Source organism: Heteronotia binoei, chromosome 4 (genome assembly GCF_032191835.1).
Source record: "Heteronotia binoei isolate CCM8104 ecotype False Entrance Well chromosome 4, APGP_CSIRO_Hbin_v1, whole genome shotgun sequence".
Lineage (NCBI taxonomy): Eukaryota > Metazoa > Chordata > Lepidosauria > Squamata > Gekkonidae > Heteronotia > Heteronotia binoei.
The window spans coordinates 62,746,277-62,764,440 of record NC_083226.1 but is presented as its reverse complement, the minus strand read 5'-3'; the positions used below and the strand labels follow the sequence as shown (position 1 = coordinate 62,764,440).

The following is an 18,164-nucleotide window of genomic DNA, read 5'->3' as shown; positions in this document are numbered from 1 at the left end:
ATCCTCAATCAAATGCCTGGTGTAACATATCTGCCTTGCATGCCCTGCAGAGATGTAACAGATCCCACAGGGTATGAAAGCCCTGGCCCTAGTTGAGGACAGCTGGATTTTGGGACAAGGACCACCAGTAAGTTCTTATTCCTTAAGTGTAACACTCTTCCATCGACACACTGAGACAGGTGGTCCCAAATGTATGTCGGTCCCTGACTGCTAAGGGCCTTGAAGGTCAGAACCAAGACCTTGAACCTGATCAAGACCTTTACCTTATAATATATTCAGATGTCAGTTGAGCAGTTTTGTGTGTATATAAGATTTTTCACTGAATTTGAGATCAATTTTTATGTATCATGTTTTTCAGATCCTGAGAAATCTTCCAAGAGATACTGTGTTTAAAAAGCATACCTTACAATTAAAAACAAAACAAAACAAGCACAAACTGGAATCAGTGATATATCTCATTTGCTTTAGTGTGGGCCTCTAGCTTGCCTGCTGTTGTTCAGTTAATGAAAACAGTGTTTCTGGCATACTGCCTGTAACTCTGAGGAGAAAATGGTTTCCAATTTCCTGTGAAATGTGTACTTTATAGCACCACAAGAAGGATGCAGAGGGGAGTATTTGTGCCTTTATGGGGAGTTTTTTTTTTAAAAAGTAAATCACTGATTTGGTTAAGTGCTAACACTCTTATTTTGTAGAGGTAGGAAGACTGGGTCTGTGTCTTCACTTTTCCTCTCTGTGTGAGCCCAGTGCCAATTCCCAGGGTAACTGTGACAGCTGGTCTGTGTCCAAAGTCCTGCCTGTTGTTTAAACTTGTATCAGGAAATGATTTGTCAAAGGATCAAAGCTCTATTGGGGTGAATGAACTCTTTTGCCAAACCACAACTTTGGCCTGAATGTAAATATTATCTGACATATTTATGAGGCCTGTCAGTACTGTCATACTTATGAGGCCTGTCAGAGTGATTTCTGCCTTTCACACAAATCTGATATGTCTAATTTCATACACCAATCTGCTGTGTCTAATCCAGTTGGTATTTGAGAGATGAGTTGAGCCATTGAGTGGCAGGAGACTACCGGCATTTTTTTCTAAAAAAAGGTCTTCACCAAGAAGTAATTAAACTAAACACCATTCTGGAGACATACCATAATGGTAGATAAACTTTATGATAATCTCTCAAGAGATTATTAAGAGATTGTTGCAATTTAGACATGAACAAGTGCAAATATTTCTGTATATGCTGCATGCTTGCTCTCTCATTATGCTGTATTTGTCATTTTTATTTCTCTTCTTGCTGCCAATTTGAATATTATTTGGATATTCATGTTACTACTTCAATACAATGATGCCTTGTCCTGTGTTTAATTAACAAAAATTAGTAGGAAGAGCACTTTGCCCTTTGTTTAAACATATAGAAATAACAAGTATCTAGTACTCTGGTTGTGTTGTGGGATCTTCACTTTTCTAGAGGAAGTGTGTGGATGCATGTGGGTGCAATACCAATCTCAGGATGAAAAGGCTCGGCCCTTCCCAGCCAAGCCGGCATCGCCGGCGTTCAGGCTGGGGGCCGCCTTTGCCCCCGCGGAAGAACGGGAGCAGTGATTGACAGCCCCAGCTCATCCGGGGCTAGAGCGGGGCGTGGCGCCAGGGCTATATAAGCCTTGGCCCCGCCCAGACTGAGTGTGGCTGTCTTCTTGGCTCTCTGCCCACCCACCCTCCCTTGGCAGTACAGGTTTCAACCAGTCGCCTTGTTGGGGGCCAGGTAGGAATTTTTTCATCTCCGCATAATTGGCCCATGTGGAGTTGTTTTTCGCCTACCTTGTACTGCCTTATAGTGTCAGGTTCTTAGGTGGATTGTAAGTTGGTCACTGGCCGGGGATGTGTTGGCCACAGTGTTTCAGGGGAGCACCTATGGCCTAGCACCTTTGGTGCATGTGGTCTGTATGAACCGCAGATGGGCTACACGGCTCAGTGCGGGGAATGCAGATCACGGTGAGCCTCACCTGGGGCGGATCTTTCCATGGGGGATCGATGCTAGCCCAGGTGGAGAAAGGCTGGAGGCCTGGCTGCTCAGTTACAACCCGAATATGGCGGGTTTGTGCTGGGGGCAGGGTTGCTCGCCCTTTGGACAAGGCGGGGTCCATGGGTGACCCCAGGGGCTTGTCTGGTTAGGTCTTATCCCTGCCGAGTTCACAGGTTAATTGAGTTTAATAAAGCGGCCCGGTTTAAACCCAATACTTTGTGTCTGTCTCTTATTTCGACTGGGGGGGGGCAATGGTAGGAAATGTTCCTTTTTGCATTGTGGTTGGTGCACAGATGGGTGCCCATGAAATGAATTAACTACACCCATGATGGTGGTTGTTAAACTGTTGAATGTTGCTCACTTTCCCAGGCTGTGACAAATCTCAGGGCAGCATGGCCAGCTTTAACTTCCTTTGGTTGAGAAAGCACTAGAAAAACTTGGTGTCTCTGTTAGTATTAGATTTACATATATGCCAACAGAATACATTAGAAGTCCAATATTTTGGCCCTAGCTGTAATTGTGTAAACACACAATGCGTTTACTAATTTGGGAAATTCATCAGATGGCAAAAAAATGTGTTGGGCTTGAGACTCAGGCCAAATGGTCCTACCTCTCCCCCACCCCCACTGACCCTGCAAATGGGAAGCAAATGTCTTCAACAGATTTCCTAGAGAGAAACCTGAACCTATCAGTTTCAGCTAATTTCAGTTAGAAGCTTTCTTTGTCCATTTAAAAAGTGGAAATTGTTGTGTTTTTTTAACACCACAAAGACCCTGTGGAGCATTGGTCTAAGACCCCCACCTCTGCAAGTGCCATGCAGTTAAGGAGACCAGCCACAGTCATTAAGGAACATTAAAATTCCTTTGCTCCAAATTCACAGTGACCATGCTGTCAACACTTTGATTATACTTGGTGTATCAGCAGTGACAGCTGTGACTGGAATGTTGACAAAACCCAGCATCAGCAGTGGTGTTTTGTTGTACTAGAGGTTCTGTGTGAAGGCAGATTGGGTTTTGTGGTCATCTGTGCAAAGAGATTGTTGGATCCATGCATTTTTCTTCAGGATTGGGTGGCCTGGTAGCAGTTTAAAGTCTAAGTAACCACAATGACAATCTGTATTATTTCTGGTTTACTGAAAACTGAGCATTTTAAAAAACCTTATAGGAAATAATCTATTTTTTTAACCTTATGAAAATCTCAAACTATGACCCATCTTTCTCTCTATTTTTATTTTATACTTTGTTATACTCAAAGTAGTGGCTTTAGGAAAATCAAGTTTATGTTCTGTTACGTTTTCTAGAAAAGTTTCTGTGGTGTTAATTTCCTTTGGTGGAGAAACTAATTAAAACTGATTTTGCAGCATGAGTTTGGGCAAACTAAGTTGCTAGTTTCAGGGGCTGTTTGCCACTAGATAGAAGCCAGCTCTTTGGCAGTTAATATGAACACACCTATTTATTTTATCTATTTAAAAGTTTATACTTTGCATTTCCTTTTCCCTCTTAGAATCATAGAATCACAGAAGGGACCTTATAGGCCATCTGGTCCAACCCCCTTCTCAATGCAGAACTAAGCCTAGAGCATCCCTGACAAGTGTTTGTTCAGCCACTGCTTTAAGACTATCAGTGAGAGGGAGAGCTCACCACCTCCCTAGGTAGCTGATTCCACTGTTGAACAACTCTTACTGTCAGGGGTAGAATTCTAGCAGGATCTCCTTTGCATATTAGGCCACAAACCCCTGATGTAGCCAATCCTCCAAGACCTTACAAAAAAAGAGCCTTGTAAGCTCTAGGAGGACTGGCTACATCAGTGGTATGTGGCCTAATATGCAAAGGAGCTCCTGCTAGAATTCCACTCCTGCTTCCTGTAAAAAAGGTATTTCCTAAAATCTAGCTGGTATCTTCCTGGCCTTTAATTCCCTCAAAGCTGTCCATTGAGAGTGAGCCTATTTGCTGGTATTTCTCAGATCTCATGGGGAGTTGTCGCTTTGCACCCTCCTTAAAACCTTATACTGGGGTTCCAGTGTGCTCGTCTATCTGTGGCCCTGTTGGAACTCTGAGCATGTGGTCCATGCTGCAACTCTCCTACTGGAGAGGGAGCATCCTGCTCTCTGTCCTTCCTTACAGCCAGGTGGTAGAACAGGATTTTCTTATGTATTGAACTAAGCTCATCTCCTCTGGTTTATGTACCCTCTGCACTTAATCTCCCATAGCCAGCCTTGCTGCTTCTGGCTGGGCAGACTGCAGTTACTAATTCTGAAATGCCTGTTAATGTCATCTTTAGCTTCTCTTTTCCCCTGTCCTGTTTTCTGAGGCTCAGGATGGTGGGGAAGAGCTTTCCCATACCCATACCAAACCTTTAATGGCATAACAGTTGCAAATAAAAATACACAGAATATAAAAATTTAAGCATTGGAGATAAAATCAAAATGAAACCAAGCTTACAGATGCATTCATACATGGTCAGATTTAAATTTAAGGATGTCAGCCAAAAGTTTTGCCACAGCCTTGCTAACCTCCCCCTCAGAATCGTTCAGTGAATAATAACAGGGTGGCAGAATAGACAAATCTGGGGAGAAAGAAAGCTTGCAAAATAAATCTTTACGGAGATTATGATAAAAGGAACAGTCAAGCAATATATGCTGAATTGAGTCGGGAAACCCTCATCTTTTGAAGAAGGCATCAACTTCAGCGGCAAAATATCAGGCTTCGATGTGTTTTAAGGTATCCAGAGCATGCTCTGGTCAGTCCCAATCAAACCCCGAGTTGGATAAGTCATCAGTGCAGCCCTCTATGGATGTGATGCATAGTCCCCTTAATGTTTCAATAGAAGATGACCTTCTGCAGTCATTTGGGAGCCTTCCAGCAAAAGAACAACAGGCGATCCTCGTACGACTTGAATGTAGTAAGTGGCAGCTGCAAAGGTCTTTAGAGCCGGGGAAATCAGTTCCTTCAATCAACCTGGATCCTGCAGGCAACCCCCTGTCCCCTTGTCCCCCATCGGCTGACTTAATTGATCTGACTATGGAAGCCTCTCTAACTGGCTCAAGGGCACCCCAGCATAACGGCTGTATTTTCACTGATGACACCAGGGTGTTAGAAAGGATATCCATTATCGATTGACTACCAGCTAGGGAAGCCACAAGGAATATCCACATTGTCTTCTGGAACATAGCTGGGTGGAAGCGTAAAGTGATGACTCAGATTTTTTGGACTTTTTGAAATCATTTGATTGTGTCTTCCTTCAGGAAACATGGGCGGAAGACAGTTTTAGACTGACAAATTTTAAAGTTTTTAATCTCCCTGCTTATAGAACTCATTCTAAAGGTCGCAGTAAAGCAGGTCTGGCTGCTTTGGTGAAATCCAACTTACCATCTAAGGTGGTCCTCTTGGATCCTTGCCCACCATTTGCCCAGGCTTTATTGCTGTCCTCTCCAGCACTGACTCTAATCATGATTAATGTTTATTTAGCCCCTTCTAATGGAGAGCTGGAGTTTGATGCTGTCTGGGAGAAATTTTCTGATTATGTGATGTCTTTTTCTCGGAAATTCCATACTGCTCATCTCATGATTTTTGGGAGAGCTTTCCATTGGCTAGGTGGGAGGAGATAATAGTCTGATGGAATGGTTTGTTCAGTGGATTGGCCACAGCTGGAAGCCAGTCTTAAAAGGCCATTTGCATAAGTAGTGTTCACCCAGCAAACTGTTTGCTACTTCGAACACAGTTAATGCAAGTGTAGTGGGTGAAGCAAACATCTGTTTCAAAGCTGTTGGTGACACTTTAGGAATAGTTTTTGCTTTGTGAGATCAGCCTTGATTTCTGTATTGAGTTCACAGCTAGTATCACAGGAATGTTTTTATCTGGGTTTTAAATTACTGTCAGTGATCACTAGAGAGTGAGGGGTGGGAGAGTAAGCCATACAACATATACAAACATGGTATATGTTTGCAGCCTTATCTGGCAAATAACAGCAGTGTGAAAAAGGAAACTATAAGCTATCAAAAAAATCAAGCATCTGATTATTTGTTATTAATTTTAATGAGTTACAATGGGGGTAATGTACAGTACTTTTGAGATATCTGTGTGTGAAACAAACATTTTCTTATTTCATGGTTATAGGATGCAGTAAATATCAGTCCCATGATTGGCAATTATATCTGGGAATGGGAAGAAGGGGGAATATATTGAAACTACGTATGCTTTAAACATTGTACGGAAGGTCTTCCTTGGCATTTTAAGCAAGAAGATAAAGAGTGATAACGGCAAGTGCTTCTAAAATCTTCCGTTTAGTACTTCAGGAATGTGTAAGTATCTGGGAATGACAATTTAAACAAACTATTTCAGGCTGACAAATTGTCCTATCAGATTTTTTTCTGTCTAATATGCTGGCATGGGGAATGGGGGTGGAGTCATCTGGTTACTCTGATTCATGCTTCTGTAACTGCATGGTTGGAGTGCAGCAACATGCTCTGTATGGGGCTACCCTTAAAGACAACTTGGAAACTGCAATTGGTCCAGAATATGGCAGCTTTGACTAACCTCTGGAAATATACCTTGCTGAGCTACATTGGTTGCCAGTCTGAGTTCAATTCAGGGTGCTGGGTACGACCTTTAAAACCTTGCATGACCTGGGACCTACATATTTGGTGAACCACCTCTTTCCCTATGTCCCTGTGTGCCAACTACAAGCAGCCATCTGTTGGCTATCACACAACTTAGGTTTGTCCATCTGGCATTGACTAGAGCCCAGGTCTTTTCTATTGTGCCTCCTGCTCTGTGAAGGGGGTTCCCTGAAACAAAGGAGGGAGAGCTTCTTGGAGATCTTCAGAGGCACTGCAAGGCCTGCTTGTTCACCAGAGCTTTTCAGGGGTTTTGAGCAGTAGGCATCTTTTAGGAGTGGAAGGGGAGAGGAAAGGGGAGATATAAATGTTTTAATAAATAAGTAATGTAAAGCTGACATCAGGCAATGGTGAAGTTAGTGTGAATTATTGCAGCTGTTACTCATCCCCTCCCCATTAACACTTTCAGATTCAGGTGAATAGTCTTAACCTGAAAATCTAAGTGCCACATTGGCACTACATGTTGTGTCTTGTGAATGTAGCACCTTCTATCAGTAAGTGATAATATTATGAAACAGTAATTTTGGGTGTAGATGCTTGAGCTGTTACAGCTTCTTGGTGTGTGGCAGATGTCAATATAATACTGTTCAGGCTTGCCTTGGAATACAAAATATTTCTATGAAGCCTCAAGGCTCCATAGAAGAAAGGTGGCTCCAGTGAATGAACACACACACACGTGAGAGTGAATTCCATTGAGAAGCAAAGATCTTAGTTTTATTTGCTTAATCCAAAAGAAATCACAGTGTGTAGAAGGCTGACTTGGAAAGTGTAGGATTGATCTATTGCTTGAAGAGCAATTTTTTTTTGTTCCTTTCTTGCATAAACTGTTGTCCTTTTTGATGCCTATGCAACAAAAAACTAAATTTGTGAAAAATCAGCTTTGCTCATTGATCCTTAACCAGAGCATCTCTAAAACTGCCATAAGTTGTTTGCTGGCAGTGCCTTTCATACAGTACATCTGCTTGTTGGATCTACTTTAAGCATTGCAGGAATCTTCAGTTAAATAGCATAAAAATTAGTTACAGTGCTTCACAGTTTGACTGTTGTCCATATCTGTTTTTGGGGGAAATTTAAGTATGGAAATGTTCTGTGAAACTTCTTATACACACTTGTATTATTTTGAACATACAACCTTAACTGTCAACCTTAACAGTCAAAGTAACTTTCTGTTCATGCTATAGTTATCTGATGTTGATCAAAAGAAATGGAAAATTTCCAAACTCATTATACGTTGGCTTCCTAGTATTTCAGTCTATAAAATACCACCCACCTTCCCAGAGAGGTCAAGTTACCACTCCAGGGAATACAATAAAACAGTGTGTTGTGTGATCTAAGAGACTACATTTAGTAGCCTGGATTATACAGGTTCTTTGGATAAGATTCTGAAGACATAAAATATACAATCCAGCAGTGCCATTTAAAGCAAGCAAAAAGTCTCGGACAATTTATGGCACACTTCTTGGTTAAGGGGATTGCCAGCTACTTACTCAGTCCAAAAGTGCAGAAATCAACCTAAACAAGGGATTTAGATTTGTATACATTTTCTTACAAAAATAAATGTTAGGCTATTCCCAAATCATACATTCCTGCCACAGAAATATAATAATGTATCCCCCTTCCACAGTTGTTTTGGCTCTTGAAAAGATGCAGGGAGGGGGAAACAACTATATCTCATCTTGCTGCTAGCAGTTTTTTTAAATAGTTTGCATTTAAAATGACAGCAGCATTCCTGGCTTTGGCCTTGAAGGGGAAAGAGATCTTGAGGTTCTAGTGAATAACTTGATGAAAATGTCAACTCAGTATGTAGAAGTGGTGAAAGAGGCAAACTCTGTGGTGGGATATTATTAGGAAAGGGTTTGAAAATGTTTTTAAAAAGTTGTAATGATCCTTTTTAGTTCTATGGCTCATCCTTATTTGGAGCACTGGTTAGAGCTCTGGTTTCTTGAAAAGGATATTTTAGAGCCAAAAGAAGTTTAGAAGAAGGCAACCTTCCTCCCATGAGGAAAGGCTAAGCAGACTAGGACTTTTTAGTTTAGGAAACAGACAAATGGATGGGGGGTGGGCAAGATAGAGCTTAATAAAGTTAAAAGTGGTTAGAGGTAGCCCCATACAGAGCATGTTGCTGTACTCCAACCAGGAATGATCTGGTGTTCTTAAACCACTTTGAATAACATGTGGACTGACCAGTTCCTATTATTGTTGTCTCCCCCTTTTAAAAACATACTGAATTTTTTTCCCTAGTGCTTGATAGTGTTAGTGAAGAACTTAATGTGTTTCCAGCCTAAATTCTTGACTCAGGTGTGCCTTATGAGTGATCCTGCCTCAGTCATCTTTGAAACCTATAGTAACTGCCTCCATCTTGATATTTAGGTACCTTGAAAACATTTTCTATTTTTCCTGTGGAAGGAACCATAATATCTTAGTTTTGACTTGGGACCAAATGTGACACACATGATCAGAAGATAGAAGTAGCTGTCAGCATTATTACCTTCCTGCACCCAAAATTATAACCAAAAGTTAGAAGTCAGTTTGTTAAAGGAGTTTGTAAATTACAATGTGGAAAGCCTACAGTCGCTGATAAAAATAGCCAACCCTGATAAAAATAGCCAAAACATACAAGATTACAAGCAATTCCCCCTCACTGACTAACTAGGATTTTAGGCCATACGAGGTTTCTAAATGTTTGCATTGATTCACCTTCTGTTTGGTAATTTTCAAACATAGATGACTGCAATAGGAGAAAAAAAGGTGAGCCAGTCAAACCAACACAGCAAGCTTAGTCCCCAGACGTGTACATATGCTTCAAAGGATTTGGAAAGAACTACAAACAAGATACCCACTGTTTTCTCTCAAACAATTGAAAAATTAATCAGGCGAGTTTGGCTGGCAGACTTGTCGTTCAGTCAATGAGAGGACGGATTGAAGATTCTTATCACAGTGAGTTTTTAAAACAAATTTTGAAAGTTGTGCTTCCCTGTAAAAGCTACTTTGCAGACTTCTACCGGCAAGATGAAAGAAATTCTGCCTAAAGTATATAACTGTAGCTCAAGTTTTAAAGGGGAGATACTGTATCTGCTGGAATGATTGATAAGAATTTCACACTTTACATACCAGCACAGTCAGGTTTCTGACAAAGCAGAAAAAGGAGAATTTTTAGCCTTCAGGCTACTATGGAGTTGGTCAAGTGAAGATGACTTTGAAATTCATGTCATTCTATGGTACCTGCAAATTTTGTTTTTAGGTTGCTTTGAGTTTTCCATTTTAGCATATCTGTGGTTGCTCAGTAATATGGGCTCAAGCTAAAGACGGTACCATTCTATATGCAAGATCAGAGTCTTTTAGCCCCATAAAGATCAGCAAGATTTCCCAGGCAGAAGCTTTTTAGAATCAAAGCTCTTACTCTGAAAATCTTGTTGGTCTCTGAAGTGCCACAGCACTCTAATCTTGCTCTTCTACTGCAGACGAATATTACTACCCACCTGAAATGTTCTGTAGGCAAGCATCCAGCTGCCTCTTGAGCTAGGAAACACAATAGCACTGCAGCCCTATCCAGAGTTACTCCAGTCCAAGCCTGTTAACTTAGACTGGAGTAACTCTGCCTAGTTACAAATGCAAACTGTATTTGTTTTGAGGAGAATGTATGTAGGGGAAGTGTGTAAAGCACATGCTGTGAGCTTTTGGGGTCAGGCAGGTTAAGTCTAAATAAGCACCACTAGATGATTAATGTGTGTTACTTTGAGCTCCCTAAGGAGTGTTTGCTGCTGGGTTCTCTTAGCAACATTGCTACCAGTTGTGTGGTATGCCTGGGTCTTAAAAATAATCATGGTGATGCAGGTCTTCATCATTTAACCTAAAATAGATTGTTTTTATACAGTTTTGCTTCCCATACCTAGGGCAATAAATCATTCTCTGTAATTCCTTTCACTGTGCCATTAAGTCCAAACAATGGGAAAGAGCAGGGTACAAATTCAAAGAAAACAGCTAGGGGTCAAAGAATGTAATGGGATGGATGCAGGCCAGTAAATGGAAGCTCACTCCCAACAAGACTGAGGTGCAGTTGGTAAGTGATAAAGCTGCTCGAGGACTGAGGAGTCATTCTGTTGGGCAGGGGAATGAGGTTCCACAGGTTTATACTTGGGAGTGCTGCTGGATCCCAGTCTGTGGTTGGAGCCTTAGTTCTCTTCTGTGGCATGAAGTGCCTTTTATCAGTTTTGGCAGATACACCATCTGTAGCTGTTGCTCTAAAAGCATGATTTGGCCACAGTGATCCATGTTCTGTTCACATCTAGTTAGATTACTGCAATGTTCTTTGTGTGGGTCTACCTTTGAATACTGTCTGAAAATTCAATTGGCATAAAATGCAATAATTATACTACTGTCTGGGACTGAATACAGAAATTGTATCATACCATACTGTTTACAGGCTCAGTTTAAAATGCTGTTTTTAACCTTTAGGGCCCTTATTGTCTTGGGGCCAGTGTACTTCTCCCATTCTGTACAGCATTCCAGTGAAGATCTTTTTCTTAGACCTTTCTCTCTGTGCCCCTGCCTGTAGAAGGATAGGTAGCCACTAAAGGTTTTTTCAGCATTGATACCACACCTGTTGTATGCCCCCCTTTACTCTTTTATAGATGCTAAGTCAGAACATTTCTTTTGACCCTTTTTTCTGAAGAATTTTATCTTTCAAAAATTGTTTTACAGTTTGCTAGTAGCCCAAGGGCCATCTTACAAATATTATTTTCAGGAACTAAATATATTTATGCTTTCCTTGTACTCAGGCTAGTTTTGATGACTCGGTTTTTATGGTTTGTTCATAATGTGATGCTGTTTTAATGCTTTCTCATATTTAACTTTGTGATATACTTTGATCATGCTTCTGAAGAGACAGCACATACATTTTCTAAGTAATTAAGTAGCCAGTGGTAGTATTTAACAAGGACATAAAAATCATCTTGTAGATTCAAACTGGTGAGCTCAGAAGCTCACTTTCATGTTCACAAGGGTATGAAAGTGATGGATCTCCAAAGAAGTGGACTGGGATATTAGTAAGAGCCATGAAGCAAGCTCAGCCATGTGGGCTTTGCAGTAGTAACAATGGGTATCTTACTGAAGGCTCCATGGCCCCCATTCGCCTTCTGGAGATGAACACAAGATACCCAGGGGTCTCCAAGGCGTAGAGGTACAAACCTGATTGTAGCTCAAAACTGATGAAGCTGTGATGCCATGTCACTTGCTAACTCAGGAGCAGAGAACCTGGAAGAGAGGCTTGTAGCAGCCAACCAGCCTGGAGCTGGAAATGTGTGGCACTGCCAAATGAGTGTTATTTATGGTTGCCAGGACTTTTTTGTAGAAAAAGCCCATCTGGAACTCATTTGCATATTAGGCCACACTCCCTGGTGCCAAGTCAACCTGAACTTCATTCCTGTGTGTTCCTGCTCAGAAAAAGCCCTAGTTGTTACCATGTGAGCCGTACCAAAGGCTGATGTTAATTTCTGTCAGAGCTAGACAGGAATATTTGGCAGCTACACCAGGTCCTTATTGAGACCTGGCTTCAGGTGGCCAACCATTGCTGACATTCTGGGGAGTGGTGTAGTACATGGCAAGCCCGGTGCTAAGGCAGAGCCAGGACCTTAGCTTTCTTGTTGTGCCATAGCTAGGTCTTGCCTTTGCCACGTCACTGCCCATGCAGCCCCTGCTGTTGCTGTGGTTGGCTGTATATGGCTAGGTCTTGTAATAGCTGGATGCACTTGTCCAGCTCTGAGATAAACTGCTGCTGATCTTCAGCCTCCAGAAGCTCTGTCACCTTCCCTCCCCTGCAGTGCCATAGACAGTAGTAATGCGTAAGCACCAGTACCAGCCCAGATCGGTGACTGGCTGAGAATTTCCTAATAAGTTCTGGGTCCAGTTCATCTCTTGATGTCTGAGGTATACAGAATTAAAGATGTCATAGCTAACAGACTTGTTCTTTGCAAGGCCAATTAATTACATCAAGACAAAAAAGCACACCCTTGCATGGGTTCATGTAGATCTTTTCATAATAAACAGCTCCAACCAATATCCAGTTGATATCATTATGTACGTACAGCTTTTTTAGGCCCAGGTTTCATATTACAATCCAAAATCTCTGCACTTTCATAGCAAACAAACTAAATCACCTACAGTATTTGCAAGTATTTGCTTTCAGCTGCATTGTTTCTATTTTGGGGAGTGCTCAAGTTTGAGGGTCCTTGAGTTTTTAATCTGAAGTACAATAGTACCTTTTTAGACTTATTTCAACACAGCATAAGATTTCATAGGGTGCAACTCACATCTGCCGATGGAAGCATGAAGCAGCCCATATCAAGCATATAAAAAGCGGCATTTATTGCAGATACATATTCCAGTTTTACTTTCAGGATAGACTGCTACATATGAATACTTGTGCTCTAACCTAGGTACTACTGTGGTTATCCAGACACACCTTGCAATTTATATCTGACACAAATTTATAGCTCAGAAATCCAGATAAGAGCATATTTTATTAGCAGCAATGGACATATTTCAGGTGGGCTTCTCTGTTGCCACCTGATTCAGCATCAAGATAAGTTTATTGTAAACAGTTTTTTAGGTGATATTTACTATCACAGTCGTCAGTCTGCAGTGTTTGTTACTTCACCTTCTCAGTTCACATGGGGAAAGTGGCATAGATAAACCTATCCACCGCAACAACTTTGTTAACTGAAAACAGCTTTTAAGATGTCCTACAACCAAAGGTGCTCTAATGGGATCAGAATTTTGAAAGGGAACTCAGCTACAACTGGAAAAATGCAACATGGAAGACCTGGTTTCTAGACACGGTTGCAGTTTTCTTGTCATGATCATCCATCAAAAGGCCATTTTTCAAAAACATGACCAGCAAGAAAGCATTGCTTACATTGTATCCACAAACTGTAATTTAGTTTTCCATTGGCCTATCAAGTTCTTTGGCAGCAGGAAGCAGGGAACATACCTGCTACATGGTATTCTAATAGTCCTTGGAACAAACAGTGTTTTGTTTTCTTCTTTGTCTAAAACAATAAATGTTACTTCTGACTTTTGAGTGGTGCGATGGGGAAATATAATTAAAAAGAAAGGGAACTGTGCATTGATGTTCTTGGGTGCGTTCAGACGTACCATTAGTGGCGACACAGCTCCGTCTCGCTGACAGATTAAATATGTTTGTCCAGACATCCACATCTGGCATTTGAGCATCTTCTGGGGTCATCCCAGCTTGTTGCAGATCAATGCTGCGTTAATTTGATAGCGCAGAAAGTGCGGCCCTTTTTCACAGAAGCGGCACATGATGGGTTTTTTCCTGTTTGGACAGCTCACGTGCGATACTGCCCCTTGGAATGTTTACCGTCCCTCCCACTTTTTTTTTTTTTGAAAAGCCCCAGCAGACATGCACATTGCCAGATCATCCGGGAATCTGAGGTGACGCTTTTGCTTCTCCGATCAACACAGGATCAGAGGGGGAGGGGGAAAATGTTATCCCACTATTCAGAACAGGAAAAAAATCTTTTTTTTTCAATGTGGAGGATTTCCAGTTATCGTTGTCATTGCCAATTTCCAGGGAAGTAGTTCCTGGCAGTCCCCTGGTTTGAATTGGCAACATTAATTCCAGAAACTTTCCCCCCTTCCCCCCGCCTCTGAAGCAGCGTTTGATTTCCCACCTCCAAACAATTGGGCGCATGTTCAAGGAATCACCATCTGATCCCACATGCGCCAAGAAAAGAGCATGATAGTATTGGATGTCTGATTGCTCAACAACAGGATGAGTTGCATTACTGGATGCTTGTCTGATCGGCCCTGCATCCAATCAATATTCAGCGGTTCAAATTTGAGCGCTACACGCCCACTTTTAATGTGACGTGTGACCACACCCCTTAAATGGTTTTCTTGTTTAATTGGTTTTCAGAATATCTTGTGGTACTTTTTGAATGAAAGGTTGCTGCAATTAATGATTTAAAAATTGTTGCTCTTAGTATAAAGCATTTGTGTGCTGCATCAGTTGTAGGAATTTCTCTTAAATCTTAATCTAAATCAGGAAGGAATCTGCTTAATTATCAGTGTTTCAAATATCAATCCTAGAGCATTCTGACTGTTGCACTCTGGTGTTGGGAACATCCTTGTCCATAGAAAGGAGGTGAAATCTGAGAGTTCCATTTATACTGTGGTTCAGTCTTGCCCTCTAGGTGAACCTTTATTAGAAATGATTGTGTATTAATTCATATTATAGGTTACTAAAAGAAATGTTATGAATGCATGCTTGAGGAATCTCTGCTGAGTGAAACAATCTGGCTATACTGAGCTGTAGTTCTTGATTTTTTGACTCCATTTAAAGCAGACATTTAAGAAACTCTGGAAGAGAGTGAGTTACATATGAAATGCTCAAAAAAGTAACAGTGAGAGAGGTACATAGCTTAAAGTATATTTCTTAGCTATTATCAAAGAATGCCTGTGTTCAAGATTGTTAAAAACTTAAAAACTCAGTTTTCCCCTTAAAAGATGATGAAAAGACTCTTTTCCTTTTATGTGTGTGTGTGCGGGGGTACGGGTAGTGTTATGACACAATGAGTAGCATACCCTTTAAACTTATCCTTTCTTTGTCTTGTACTGTGGAGAGGAATTGGCTTACCCACTCAAGCTCAGCGAAATTTGAGCATATCAAAGATTCACCAAAGGAAAAACAATTCATTTTGCTTTCAGTCTCTCCCCTCCCCCCTTATTCTCTTAAGCATTTTTAGAGAAAGGGGAAATGTGGTTGAACCTCTGTAGTGTTAAAACAAATAGGAGCTTAACTACAAGACAAGGACAGCAATTTAAAGCATTAGTGTCCACTGGCTTGTTAAGAATTTTAATCTTGCTTGCATTCCATTATGGCTAGGTCATACGGTTTTATGCACTAGCTAATGGTATTTATTGATGGTATTCCTGAACAATTATTACTGGCTAATCAGGTTTACGCCAAAACCTCATTCTTCATTATTTGTAATTGAGGTTCACTTGCTAACTTACTTAAAACTATTCCCATAGTGAACCCAGTTTATGGTGTTCTTCCTTCTCTTTCTGTTCTTGCTATGAACCTTTCTGCTTTCCTTGAAGAGATTGATAGCCATGTTGGAAAAACTCTGCAGAGCACATTTCTCCCAAAGAAACAAGGATATGACAGTCATTAACAATTTCATTTTCATAAGCAGGTGTACATGAAAAACTTTAAGGAAGGCATACATTGCTGCAATGTAAAGGCGTATACGTCAGGTTTTTAAAGAAGTATTTTAATACTGAGCCTGCTTTGGGGGGGAGGGTGGGATATAAACCCAGTAAACTCAAACCTATACTGATACAGTGCGTTTGAAGAAATCATCATTTGGGAATGTACTTTACTGAAAATGCAGTGAGAAGTCAGAGAATACTGTTAAAGAAATCCATGATGTCCAAATTTATTTAATTAAGATTTTTTCCACATCATTATAAATGAAGGATTGATTATAAATACTCATATGAGCAATGAAAATGAGCAAATGAAGTTCAGTGTGAATAAATCTAAAGGGACCAAATGTTGCAGACACACAAATGAAGAGTCTGGCCTGATGATGATGACTAACCAGGAGATATCCTGAGATAGTAGTGTTGTTCATAACAGTATCTTTATATTCCATGCTCAAGCATTCAGATAAACTCTGGAGGAGTTTTCAGGCCTTGAAGAGAAAATAAACTTAGTAATTTTATTAATTTTCTTCATGTATACCTCATCTTTCTTCCCAGTGGTCTCCTTCTGTTCTGGTCTCCATTTTCCCCTCAACAATCCTTTGAAGTAATTTAGGGTAACACTGTGTGACTGACCTAAGGTTTCCCAGCAAGTTTCCACGGGAGAGTGGAGATTCAAACCTGGGTCTCCTAGATCCTGTCCAGCACTCTTATTACCCTGCTGCTTAATGAGATGGTTAAGCAGTTCTGTGTTATGCATAAATGAAGACTTCATAGATGTGAATCATTAATTTCCCTTAGTGAAGTTCTCGGTTTAACAAAAGGCAAAAAAAGCATATAGAAACTCAACATATAATGGTCTTGAAATTGCATATATTTATATATCAAGGTTGGAAATCCAATAAAATGTAATGGCTAACTCAATGAAAACATTGAGTTGGATTTGCCTCTTTCAGCTTCAATAGTAAGCAGTGTTAGGAATAATTAGGAATGGGATTAAAAATCATATGCTTAGCATCATAATACCTTTTTATAAATCTGCATATGGTCTCATTTGAATTACTGTATATAGTTTTCATCTTGCAACTGGTTCTACAGAACTGGAAAAGATGCAGAAAAAAAAGCAGCCAAAATGATGGAGGGGCTTGAAGCACTTTCACTGTGAGGAAAGAGCAACGCATTTTAAAGTGTTTTGATTTGAAGAAATAGTGGTGCGGGTTGTAACAGGTTTATAAAATCTGTACACAATGTGTACAAAGTGAACTGAGATTTCCACCCCTCATTTATACTGGACTTTGGGACCACTGAGTAAAATTTATTGGCAGTAGATTCTACATAGAGAAAAATATATAACGTATTTATGGCATTTGCTGCCACAAGATGTGGTAATTGGCCTTGGCTTGGATAGCTTTTAAAAGAGGATTAGACAATCAGTGGACTGATGAGTTTATCAATAATTGGTAACCTTGATAGTTAAATTGGTCCTTTATGCTCAGAATACTCTGAATACTATTTACTTGTGGGGAGGCAGTGGGGGACATCTGTCACTTTCCTGTGCTGCTTATCGATTTCTCCAGATGCATCCAACTTGCCATTGTTAAAACCGGTTGCCAGACTAGTGACTCTGGCTAGGTTGCTCTTGTTCTTAGGCAGTTTTAACCAGTGTTCCCCCTAAGCTGAGTGTGAGTTAGCTCACAGTTTTTAGCTCACACATTTTTTTCTTAACTCAGGAAGGATGGCCCAGAGCAAACTAATTTATGCAGTAGCCAAATAGCTTATTCACAACTTTAATGCCAGTAGCTCACAAAGTAAAATTTTTGCTCTCAAGACTCCACAGCTTAGAGGGAACATTGGTGTTAACTAATATGGAGACAATAATACTGTGTTGCTCCTTTCTGAGGTGAATTTGCTTTTTTTTAGTACAAAAGGTGAAAACTGAGGCGGTTATGTTTTGATCTCTTTGTATGGTACATAGTATGCTGCATATAGTAATAGTCTTGGGGGAGTTATTCAATTCTTAGCAGTTTTGTTGGAAGACCATTATGATGCTATGTATATTACATAATAAATTTAGGCCCTGTTTCAGCTCTATGATTCTTTTAAGTGAGCAAAGGAGAGCTGAACTTAGCCTATTATTATGGTTGAAAATGTTGGTGATTCTATTTTTTTAAAGGGGGTTTCTTTTTTGAAGTGATGGTTAAATGTAAATACAGACTAATGCATTCCATTAAAGCCTCATCATCACTAATTGTTGCTTGTCATGTATTGTACTTGAGTGCAGTTTTTTAAAATTGTGTGTTATT

At 40.5% G+C, this 18,164-nt stretch overlaps 1 protein-coding gene across 2 annotated transcripts in view; it reads left to right on the top strand.

The window, feature by feature from the left end:
• KANK1 (KN motif and ankyrin repeat domains 1) overlaps window positions 1-18,164 on the top strand; it is a 161,919-nt gene that overhangs the window by 22,485 nt on the left and 121,270 nt on the right. Inside the window, exons 1-2 of one of the 2 annotated variants that reach the window (XM_060237420.1) lie at window positions 6,134-6,318; window positions 9,358-9,570. The exons of the other annotated variant lie outside the window; for it this stretch is intronic. The gene's annotated coding sequence lies outside the window, so the exon portion shown is untranslated. Of the gene's footprint in view, window positions 1-6,133; window positions 6,319-9,357; window positions 9,571-18,164 lie in introns of those variants that run through there. 2 annotated transcript variants of the gene reach the window in all.